This window comes from Manis javanica, chromosome 4 (assembly GCF_040802235.1).
Source record: "Manis javanica isolate MJ-LG chromosome 4, MJ_LKY, whole genome shotgun sequence".
NCBI lineage: Eukaryota > Metazoa > Chordata > Mammalia > Pholidota > Manidae > Manis > Manis javanica.
The window spans coordinates 16515214-16527923 of record NC_133159.1 but is presented as its reverse complement, the minus strand read 5'-3'; the positions used below and the strand labels follow the sequence as shown (position 1 = coordinate 16527923).

The window sequence follows — 12710 nt, the reverse complement described above, 5'->3', positions numbered from 1 at the left end:
CCACTCCAAAACTACTAGAACTGATATCGGAATACAGCAAAGTTGCAGGATACAAAATTAACACACAGAAATCTGTAGCTTTCCTATACACTAACAATGAATCAATAGAAAGAGAAATCAGGAAAACAATTCCATTCACCATTGCATCAAAAAGAATAAAATACCTAGGAATAAACCTAACCAAAGAAGTGAAAGATTTATACTCTGAAAACTACAAGTCACTCTTAAGAGAAATTAAAGGGCACACTAATAAATGGAAACTCATCCCATGCTCATGGCTAGGAAGAATTAATATCGTCAAAATGGCCATCCTGCCCAAAGCAATATACAGATTTGATGTAATCCCTCTCAAATTACCAGCAACATTCTTCAATGATTTGAAACAAATAATTCAAAAATTCACATGGAAACACCAAAGACCCCGAATAGCCAAAGCAATCCTGAAAAAGAAGAATAAAGTAGGGGGGATCTCACTCCCCAACTTCAAGCTCTACTACAAAGCCATAGTAATCAAGACAATTTGGTACTGGCACAAGAACAGAGCCACAGACCAGTGGAACAGATTAGAGACTCCAGAAATTAACCCAAACATATATGGTCAATTAATATTTGATAAAGGAGCCATGGACATACAATGGCAAAATGACAGTCTCTTCAACAGATGGTGCTGGCAAAACTGGACAGCTACATGTAGGAGAATGAAAATGGACCATTGTCTAACCCCATATACAAAGGTAAACTCAAAATGGATCAAAGACCTGAATGTAAGTCATGAAACCATTAAACTCTTAGAAAAAAACATAGGCAAAAACCTCTTAGACATAAACATGAGTGACCTCTTCTTGAACATATCTCCCCAGGCAAGGAAAACAACAGCAAAAATGAGCAAGTGGGACTACATTAAGCTGAAAAGCTTCTGTACAGCAAAAGACACCATCAATAGAACAAAAAGGAACCCTACAGTATGGCAGAATATATTTGAAAATGACAGATCCGATAAAGGCTTGACGTCCAGAATATATAAAGAGCTCACATGCCTCAACAAACAAAAAACAAATAACCCAATTAAAAAATGGGCAGAGGAACTGAACAGACAGTTCTCTAAAAAAGAAATACAGATGGCCAACAGACACATGAAAACATGCTCCACATCGCTAATTATCAGAGAAATGCAAATTAAAACTACAATGAGGTATCACCTCACACCAGTAAGGATAGCTGCCATCCAAAAGACAAACAACAACAAATGTTGGTGAGGCTGTGGAGAAAGGGGAACCCTCCTACACAGCTGGTGGGAATGTAAATTAGTTCAACCATTGTGGAAAGCAGTATGGAGGTTCATCAAAATGCTCAAAACAGACCTACCATTTGACCCAGGAATTCCACTCCTAGGAATTTACCCTAGGAACGCAGCAATCAAGTTTGAGAAGGTCAGATGTACCCCTATGTTTATCGCAGCACTATTTACAATAGCCAAGAATTGGAAGCAACCTAAATGTCCATCGGTAGATGAATGGATAAAGAAGATGTGGTACATATACACAATGGAATACTACTCAGCTATAAGAAGTGGAAAAATCCAACCATTTGCAGCAACATGGATGGAGCTGGAGAGTATTATGCTCAGTGAAATAAGCCAAGCGGAGAAAGAGAAATACCAAATGATTTCACTCATCTGAGGAGTACAAGAACAAAGGAAAAACTGAAGGAACAAAACAGCAGCGGAATTACAGAACCCAAAAATGGACTAACAGGTACCAAAGGGAAAGGAACTGGGGAGGATGGGTGGGCAGGGAGGGATAAGGGGGGGGAAGAAGAAGGGAGGTATTACGATTAGCATGCATGGGGGGGAGGGTGGGCTATACAACACAGAGAGGACAAGTAGTGATTCTACAACATTTTGCTAAGCTGATGGACAGTAACTGTAATGTGGTTGTTAGGGGGGACCTGATATAGGGGAGAGCATAGTAAACATAGTATTCTTCATGTAAGTGTAGATTAAAGATTAAAAAAAAAAAAAAGAAAGAAAGAAAAGGGGGATTACTCCTTGGTAGGATAAAACTATTGGTAAATCAAAGATCAATGCATGCTTTAAATATCCTTAATGTTGATCACTTAAAGGGTGTCAGATGATCACCTATGGAGGTACTCTTTTCTGATAATATTCCTTTCTCTTAATAAAAAAAAAAAAAAGCAGTTCCTGTGTGCTGACCTCCAATGAGTTCTGCACAGTGGTATAGAGGGCATGTCAAAGTGTGGGCAAAGGGTCTGTTTGTTTCTATGCAGAAGATCAAGGCCTAGCTTGGATACCCAGGAAATGAACTAAGATACGATTTGAGGAGGAGCTTCCGGCATCAGCACTCTCTGGAGGACTTGTGCCAGGGGGATGATCATCAAAAAGCCTCCACAGGGATCTGGGTGATGCTGCGGTTGTGGCTGCGTCCACCCCACTGTTTCCTGGACCTGCCATTGGAATGAGGAGGGAGATGTCTAGGCTGGCATGTGCATACAGTGAGACAACGAATTTGAGTGGATCTGTACTGTTGGAACTCAACCAGGAGTTGGGAGGGGTGCAAGTTATAGCACTCCAAAATCTTATGACGATAGACTATCTACGGTTAAAAGAACATATGGGATGTGAACAGATCCCAGAAATGGGCTGCTTTAATTTGTCTGATTTCTCTCAGACTGTTCAAGTACAGTTGGACAATATCCATCATATCATAGACAAATTTTCACAAATGCCTAGGATGCCTAAATGGTTTTCTTGGCTCCACTGGAGATGGATGGTAATTTTAGATTTGCTTTATGTCACCGTATTCCTATTATGTTAATATGTGAGTGCAAATTAGTTGGTAGTTTAAAACCTATACATGCTTAAGGTACTCTACAAGAAGATATGTCAAAGAAATAATCGATCCTCCCATGTTTTCTTCCATGTGCTACCTCTATAGCTTTTCTTCTTCCTTCCTAATTACAACCCTTAAATAGAATTCGTGCCTCATATAGAATTTACCGAGTATCATAATTCCTCCAGGTGGTAAAGATACCTCGAGACAAGTGCTGGGCATAGAAGCCACAGGGCATAAATCTGCAAAGAAGTAAAAAGCTAACCTTTTCAAACAATATGGCTTCTCTCTCACTTACCAACTTTACATTTCCCTGTGTGGCCCCGGAAGATGACTGGTTAGCCAGAGACGGGTAAGATTCCTCAAGGGAGGAACAACCTAAGACAGGCACAGTCGCAGGGGGGCCATCAGGTGAGAATTTGGGGATCAACAGAGGTGAGGCTCAGAACCTCACCCCCCCTGTTTTGAGAGAAATCTTCTGCATCCGTGGATGTTTTGCTGCCCTTGTCTAGCCTGGATTAATACTTAGTCCATAGGCACACACCTGATCATCTACATTTGCTCTCTTACAGCACTAAACTATGTTTTCTACCTTTATCTTGCATCTACCTACCACTTCAGCATTTTATTAAAAATAAAAATAATAATAATAATAATAGAGGGAGAAATGTGGGATCCACATATAAATCAAGTATAAAAATCAAATGAATATTCATATTTGACCTGATTGTTTATAGTTCATAATGCGTGATCAAAACTGAAAGTTTCTGTGATGAATGCCCTTGTACTGTTCACCATGTAAGAATTTATTCACTATGTAAGAATTCGTTTACCATGTAAGAACTTGTTCGTTATGCTTCAGAAGATTGGAGACTGACGAGAATTAGGCTTGAGATGGATTAATGATTGTATATTGAGCATTGACCTCCCTATACAGAATTTTATTGTTGTTAACAACCATTTGATCAATAAATATGAGAGATGCCCTCTCAAAAAAAAAAAAAAAAAGCAATGAAGCTCTTGATCCTTTAGTCTTTCTCCTACTTTATTTTTGTAATTTCTCTATTCAGAGGCAAAGATACAAAAAAGTTTTTTAAGTAAGAGCAGGTGACATTTATTTAGAGCCCACTTATGCCATGCTAAATGAGGCACCATACACACATTCCTCAAGCTCCCCGACTTGTCCAAGACCATGAAACTAATAATGGTGCCCCTGGGGGACGCAGAGCCCATGCAGCCCTAGTATGGTTTTCAAGGCTCCATTTCACAGCCTAGTCAGTGTCTGCTTGACTGTCGAGCAGTTCTTACTGAACTCAGCTGAATGCCCTTAACTGAGGCTTGGCACTACACAGAGAAAAATTCAGCAAAATTCCAGCTTTCAAGGAGCTTATGGCACAGCTAGGAAGAAGAGGTGACTTTCAGCTGAAATCCTTCCTTTCCTATACCTTTGCCGTGAAGTAGCAGAAGCACTGCAGACACTATGGACCTCCAACTTGCTGCGTTACTCTTCTATTACACTACTCAGGTCACCCAACTTTGAGGGCACCTCTGTGTACATTTCAGAGATGAACTCCAATCTCCTTCCTCCTAGTGTTTGAAGCTTTTTCTTCTGTCTTTGAAGAAGGGGGAATTATTTTCAGCTCTATTATTTCTCTCGTCCACCACCAGGGAGTAGGGCAAGTGGGTTAATTTAAGGAGCTAACAAAAAAAAATGCAAAAGAGGATAACTCTTCTATTGCCTTTAACTTTGGGAAAGAGCCTGTGGGATTCCACACTATTTGCTCAAAAATGTTCAAAGGAGAATTTCATCCTGAACATTCTGCTGCCCAGGAAAAAAAATCTAGAACTCTAGGGGCCAATTATTCTGCTGTCTTGGACTCTGACCTTAGAAAGTCTCCCTCTGGTGTGAACCTGGCTGGAACTGAAGACAGCTGACGGCAGAGTGCCAGCTATACCAGCAGCTTGTAACTAGGGTGGTCAGACTTAATGACTGCCAGGATTTCAAAGCATCATTTGAAAGTTAGATTGTCCCACCAAACCCATGGCTAAATGAGTAAGAACAGCAAATTTTACTGTTATTTAAGTTCATAAGTTCATACTATGTTCCCAACATCATGCCAGGAGCTGGGTAGTCAAAGCAGTGGCAGGCCTTTAAAAAACAACTAATATCAGATTGCTCTAATCGAACTAGACAGAGAAGGCAAAGCAAGAGCAGAGCACGCAAGAAAGACAGTAAAAAGGCGGACACGAGAGCTTACTGTTTGCAGATAGTAAAGGGAAAAAAATATTTGTGATGTGAACTAAAAGACGAATACACTACGACCAGCTGGAGCTTAGAAGAGCAGCTTCTGACTGTCTCTTTTGCTTCTGTTTTTCCCTAGCCAGTTAGGAGTTTAACATTTGAAAAACAATCTTAATAGGAGCTAAAAAGAGTTGGGTTCTAAGGCTGACTTTAGCTTTGTAAGCTTGAGTCACTTAACCTTTCAAAATCTGTTTTCTCAAATGTAAAATGGAGATAAACGTGTATGGGAGGTCATAATGCTACGTATGACCACTTTATATGTTTGATATTTCCGTAATAATTTTTTTAATGGGGATTCTAATACCCATTGCTTATCTGCTGTGAGGATTACAAGAAATAATTATGTAAAACACCTAGGACAGTGCCTGGCACTTTTTAGGTATTCAATAAATGATTAACTATCATCATCTACATGGTATTTTTTAAAGTTCTGGGATGAGGATAAGGAAGAGAACAAAATACTATAAACTAGTAAATGGCTGCAGATGGAAGACTTGGGGAATAATATCTCAATGTCTGGACAACAGGACAGCCTTTCCAAATACAGGTCTTACAGGCTTCTGACTCTTTCATCCACTTTCATTTTCCCCTTGCAGCTTTGTTCATCCATTCAGCAAATATGTACACAGTACACAGAGCCCGGTACTGAGAATGGGAAACAAGTGAGCCTGTTTAAAAGTTTATCAAGTTGGTGGTATCACCACACAGAGAAAATAATGACATCAAGTGACTTAAGGATAGTATTTGACTATACATCTCAAGTAGCATACAGCCTAAGGGCAAAGAATCACCTAGAAAACCAAAACAACATCCAGTAATCTAATGGTCCATGCGTAGAACGGCACTGCTACTGGAGTGGTTAATAGCACTGCCAGGGAAATCCAGCAGCCTCAAAGAGTGTGGCCCACTTGTCCTGGGAAGGAAGAAGTTCTGTGGCCCACTGAGTGTTGCGGACTGGTGCTCCAGTGTAAGTGGGGAGAAGGAGAGGAGCAACTGCTAAGAGGTGAGGCCTGGGACAGGAGCAGTCAGAGCTTGAGAGCAGCACAAGCCAAGCCAAGCAAGTGCACTATCCTGAGGACAGGCAAGCTATCCAGGAGTTTAAAGCATGGGAGTGACATGTTCAGATCCAGGCTTTATAAAGATCACTGACAACAGTGTAGAAAACAGATTGGAGAAGAGCAAAGCCAGAAGCCAGCTGGCCAGCTGGCCAGCTACAACGCTGTTGCAGTAATCCAGGACAGGAGATTACAGTAGCTTTAACCAAAAGAGCAAGGGGACATCAACAGGTTTGTAGCCTAAACAAATGTGTGCTATTAGTGGGTAGTGAGTAGAAGAGGGGTGGCAGGTTGAGAGCAGGGGAAGAACATGGAGCAACTCCCAGGTTTCTGCCTTTGGCAACTCTGTGGGATGGTGCAGTGAGACTAAGAACCAAAGAGAAGAACCAGATGGAAGGAAAATGGCAAGCTGACTGCTGCCAGAGCACCTGACATCATCTTTCAGAGCTAGTAGGGACAAGGAGCTAAAGGAATCAAGAAGGAAGACCCAATGGTCAGGCGGCAGCCCAAGTAAGCTGAGAAACAGAGATGAAATCAGTGGGTTAGATTAGCTCTTGAAATATTTTCTCAAAGTCAGAAATAGAATCACATACTGTTCACTTTGCTTTTATAGTTAAAAAATTCAAGTAATTAATATTTGGAGCCTCAAAAGCCATTACTTACACTTGCAATCCTTTGTTTCTAATATCCTTCATCCTTCTTGGCCCTTTCCTTCATACAACACCCTATTGTTTTTCCCAGAACCAGACTCCTAGGTCTATAGCAGAGTTCACTCATGCAAATACACACATAAAATCTCTGATGTTTAAATGTAAGCAACTAATTGTTAAACACTATGTGGGCCAAATAAACTGTGGTCTGCAGTGGTTTTCTACTGAAGTCCCATTTCCACAAACTATCCTAAGATGAAGATTTAAAAGCTATTTCTTTCCTTCCTTTTATTTCCTTTTGGGTACTAATAAAAGTAGAAATTACATCTATAAATTGACTTTTTCAGAGCTCCTAGTATTAGATAAGTTCTGAGATAAATGTAGTTTCAAAATAGAAGCTCTTTATTTTCACAGACAGAGGGAGACCAAGACAAATGCAGGGAAAGCATCTCTTTTCCTTTACTCCTCAGTCTCTGCCTCATTGAGTCTATCCCTCTCCTCCTTTTTCCCAACTCTGAGAAACTGACTCTACCTGCACGAAGTTGGTGCATACAGCCAAAGAATTAGGCTTCTAGAACTCTTCCTGCCACCAGTCAGAAGAAATAAATATGGTACCTGCTAACCAGGTTGCAGAAACAAGATGCCCCATTTCACCAGCCTCATGTAAAATAATGACAAAGATCTCTAAGGCATCTCGAAAGCACCCCATTGGGTAGGTATCTCTGTTATACATGAACATTCAACTATGCTTGACCACTTCAGATAGGACACAAGGCCTTTACTTTCAAAACTCTGAGGTCAAGGCCACAGAGCAGTAGGAATAACTGATTTCAGGGGGACTCTCATTACTACTTGGAGTCAGTGGTATTATGTGACATTTCATTGTTGCCTCTGCATCTTTTTAAGGATCAAGGACCCCTCTGAGATCTGATTAATCAGCTCTCTCCCCAGAAAAATGACATTCACACAAATTCAAAAGATTCGTGGATCCCCTACAACTCAACCATTTACCCTAGATTAACAATTCCTGCCTTACGTGGACCAGCTATAATGTAGTTACTTATTCTAAGGCAATGAAATACTCAGTGTCATGATTTTGTGTTAAGTAACAACATTAGAGAAATGTAAGGAAAGTTAGCATTCCTTCCTAACCCTTCTCTCCCTCGAGGGTTACAGAAGTCTCAAAACTGCATGCTCTCTGCAAATGAAATATTGCACCCTCTGCATGAGTTAAAGAAAGTGACAATCTCAACTCTGAATTTAAATGCCCTTAATATTTCATTCTTTTCTCTATGTAGTTATAGCTTGCTTTCTCCACATTATCAAGATGACGGCTTTAGAAAGCAGGCTATTGGAGATCCAGAAAACCATAAATTCCAATTCAATTTCCTTGTGAAAATCAAAGAGCTCACTCTCTCGAAGAGTTGAAAGCGGCTGAGGGGTCACTGCCTTCCCCCAGGGCACTGGTACAGGCAGTACTCCAGAAGGCTAATGTAAATACTTAGTATGAGGAAACAGGGCATACCAATTTGTTTTCAATCTATTTTATTTCAGTTCAAAGCTTCTTTGCAGACAGTCCAAGAAAACAAGCCACACTTTGGTTATATTCAGTCTTCCTCAATCTCCAAAACAGTTGAATATTGCCAAAGTATGGCTCGCTTTCCTGTGCTGCCTGTCTGCAATGATGCTGTGAACTGAAATAAAATAGATTGGAAAACAAATTGGTATGCCCTGGCTCTTCCTGCAGTTTTATATTATCCTTCAAAGCTAGTGTTACCACCTACTCTTTACTGGAACCCAACAGACCCAAATCACAGAGTAAAAGTGCAATACTTTAAATGTGAAGGTCCCACCCAAACCTAAAATAGCAATTTAATTCAGGGCTTGTTGTTTAACATTGCATTAACATGCCACTTTTTGTCCAGTTCTTTGCTCCATTTGCTGGACTGGATTACATCTTCTGATGACATGTGCAATCTGGTTACTGGATACAGTTTAAAGCAGAACTTGACATTGCTGATCTTATATAGTTCGCTCGATTTATTATTGCCTCTGTAATTTTTCATGTTCATGAGCCCAAACGTCATCTTATTTTTACCTACTCAAAAAGTCTGCTGCTTGCTTTACAGCATTCAGTGTTCTGCTTAAAGCATGCAATATTATTTTAAAAACTTTTAGAGGAAACCCAAAGTTATTTGCAAACAAATTTTGAAATGACCACTAACTAGAAAAACCCTGTAATTTTCTTAGAATGCCTTAAAAAAGTGCAGTTGCCTGCTAGAGGAATATATATGATTTCAAGTTTAAAATACTTAAAATGATGAAAAAGCTCTGAGTAGACAGTTGTATAATTCGGTAGAAAAATTAAAAGCTGTTTGGAAAAGTTCCCCTCTTAAGAGAAACACTAAGAAAAAAGAAGATCTGTTCTCCCCTCAAAAGAGGGAAACATATACAAAGGAACCCTCAATTTTGTAACACTGAGTTTTTGTTACTACGTAGCACTGAAAATAAGTTTCCACTTGGAGCCAAAGTTAGTTTTCTCTAACTGGAATTCAGCAACATGTGTAACAAGAAGAAAACACCAAAGCTATTATTACATTTGTCTCACTTAATCCACACAAGAAAGCTTTGAGGAGATACCACTCACTGATTAGACAGTTAATCTGTAACTGGCTCAAGAGTATGCAGCTCTATCAGCAGTAAAGCCAAGTTCAGGGCCAGGGACTCCACAGGGCTGTGAACCACAGCACAAGCACTTGCTTCTTTCAGTTGTCCAACACCCCCATTCTTGCCACTTCGCAGTCTCTGATCCAACTGAGTTCTTCCTCCCCACTTCTCTCTCCTTCCCCTTCTTGCTGAGCTGGATCCTTGTCACTCAAAAAATTTTTTTAGCTTTAAACTACCCTTCTAAAGGAAGGCGTGTCAGGGCCATCCTGGTAAAAGGGGTCTCCAAGATTAGCACTCTGTTTCTTTCATAGCAGGTGCCACAACTGGAAATGACTGTCATTTCTTTACTGTCTTAAGACACTAGATATTAGGTCCATTTTGCTCACCCTGGTTTTCACAGAGCCTAGCACAGTGGTGCCTGGTACACAGCAGGCATTCAAATATTTGCTCAATAAATGGCCTGGATTTATTTAATGTTTACCAGATGCCAGATTGTGGACACTGACTAGGTGCTGAAACAAAAACAGGTAAAGTATGGTTCCTGCCCTTTAGGACCTCCTTATCAGGTAGAAAAGAAAATATGAAAATGGAATACAGGGAGGTAAGTGTGATAGTTTAGGTTCATATTCCCAGCTCCCTTATGCATTAACTGTGTAACTCTGGATATCTCTCCTGCATTTCAGTTCCTCAGCTTTAAATGGCAGGGTACTACGTACGTCACGGTGTTGGTTTGAAGATTAAATGATAGCTCATGTAAATAACACAAGAGTGCAGTCCTTGGCAGGTAGGAATCATTCCATAAATACTAACTAATTTTATGATTGGGATGCAATGACAAGTGCCCCTTAAGTTATCTTTGTTTACCTGTATACCATCCACCCAAGGCCCTATGGAATTTAAGTTCTGCTGAAGGGCAAAAATCATGCTGATCTTATTCATCACTGTATTTCCAGGGACCATCCTGGTATTACAGTAGGTGCTCAACAAATACTAAATGGTTCTGAATGCACGCATGCAAGCATGGGGTGTTCTGAAACCACTTGTTTGTTAAAGTGACAAATAGTCCGGTTTGTGAACTAACGCCCTAGATGAAAGGCGCTTGAATTAGAAAGTGGGGTGTAGTAGAAATTTGATGACTTAGCCAAGTAGAGAAAAATTTTACTTTGGGGTCGTAATTCAATCTCCATAAACCATACAAAGACTTGGATACAATTTCAAGGAAGAACCAGTAAGCCCCAAGTTGAGACTTGGAATAAAGTCCCAGTCACCAGGCAGAGGGTTCCCAGGAATGAGCACAATTTGCCAGATTTATAATCTGGTACACCCTTAAACAGCTTAATCTCTGGGACTCCGGGCTTCCTCCTCTTAAGTAGAAGAAACAAGACCAGTGATTTATATACAGTTGTCAGCACGAACATGCTGGGTCCGAATACAAATAAAGCATCTGGCTTAGTACAGGAATTGGGTGGATGGCATTATTGTTATTCAAAGAGGGGAAACAATTCCCACTTTGAGTAACAGATAAATAAGACCAGAAGAGACAATGAAAGCCAGAGTGTTTTGTCACTAAACAACTTTAGACGCACAGGGCACTTGTAACTCGAGTTCCCCATTCCGTGAGACGTGACCAGAAGAGTCGCTGGAGAACACTGGCCTAGTCTACTTGGGTCTAAAGCAGGGGTCGGCACACTTCTGCGAAGAGCCAAATATTTTTGGCTTTGTGGGCCATGCGATCCAAGACATGAGATATCTGTCGCAACTACTCCACTTTGCCCCTTTGGTAGGAAGGCAGCCTACTTATTTTTAAGTAAATGCATAAAATGAACGTGGCTGTGTTCCAATAAAACTTCACCGGTAGACACTGAAATGAGTTCCTACAATTTTCACAAATTACATGAAATGTTCCCTCCTCACCCCAACCATTTAGAAATGTAAAAACCATTGTTAATTCCCAGCAGAAAAAACGTGTGAGTTGTTGGTGTGTGTGGGGGGTGGCCCAAGGCCACAGTTTACCGACGCCTGGTGTAGGGATTTGGCAGGACAGGGAAGGGAGACCGCGAGCAGCCGCGAGGACTGGCCCCCGATCGTGCCGAGCAGGCGGTGCGGGGCGAGCGCAGGCCCCAGGCAGGGAACAGCCCGGGCGGCCCAGTGGGGGCCCAGCGGCCTCTCCCCGCCAGAGACAGCGGCTGAGACCGTTCTAGGGGTGGGGGCCGCCCTTAGGGGGTCCTAGTCCCGGGCGGGGAGAGGCGGCTGGGACCTGGGAGAGCCCCACAGAGTTCGCCACGCAGAGGGTCTCCGCGCGCCCCTCATTTGGGCGCCTCTCGGGCCTCAGATGCAAAAAGGGTCTCCACGTTGAGTCCCAGCCCTGTTTCTATGGTTACCTGTTCAGCACCGATTCAAACTGCCGTTCTTTATTGACAGCGCCATAGAGGACACGAACACTCCTGCCCGAAGGGAACAATAAAGCTTTCTCCATTCAACAGCCCCAGAGTCGCCAGAAAGCGGCCATTTTGGGGCCGGCGCGGAAAGGTTATAGAGGGGAGGGGGTGGCCCGGCCTGCCCCGCGCGCCGAAGTCACGTGTTGGGGGCGTGGCCCTTGGGCGGGCTCTACGTCCCGCGCTCTCTGCGCCAATGCTAGGGTGCGGGGGCAGCGAAGAGCTGGCCTGCTTTCTGACCTCTGACCCTTAGCCACTCTCTCCGCTCCCCGCACTCCCTTAGGAAAGTTCTAATGGGGTTCCACGGCCCCTCTCCGAGGCAGCCTAGCGGTAGGCTCTTGGTACAAGACCCAAAAGCGTTCTTCACATTTTTCCCAAACCACGTTCACCTGCAAAGCGGAGACGTGACCGGAGCCGCGTCCCCAGAAGCATTCTCATTGGTGGGGAGGTTTGGCGCCGCTCGGAAGTGCTTGGCTAACAGACTCATATCAGCCAATCGTGGTGCTTGAAGGCATTTTGATCCCGCCTTTCCCTCCCACTTTTAGGATTTAGAGGTTTTGGGGCGTAAACGGTTCTCAGCCTTTCTTTTGCTCAGTTTCTGTCCCACACTCTGTTGCACACTGTGCGTCGCGCACCGGAGCTCCCCTTGCCACCTTTATACAGTCAAATAGATTAAGTCAGATCCAGGTAGTATCAGACAAAATAAGTCACATCAGCGCTAGCCCACTGAATCTCACACTGTCAGTCTGTCA

The 12710-nt window shown here is 42.3% G+C and overlaps 1 protein-coding gene across 5 annotated transcripts in view; it reads right to left on the bottom strand.

Annotated features, from left to right (window-relative positions):
* The window catches only part of ZBTB40 (zinc finger and BTB domain containing 40), a 104256-nt gene extending 92034 nt beyond the window's left edge, over positions 1-12222 (bottom strand). For 3 of the 5 annotated variants that reach the window (XR_012130050.1, XR_012130051.1, XM_073233374.1), the window contains exon 1: positions 11905-12220. The gene's annotated coding sequence lies outside the window, so the exon portion shown is untranslated. Of the gene's footprint in view, positions 1-11904 lie in introns of all 5 variants that reach the window. The other 2 variants (XR_012130052.1, XM_073233375.1) reach the window with 2 other exon arrangements.
* Between the last annotated feature and the right edge of the window lie 488 nt (positions 12223-12710).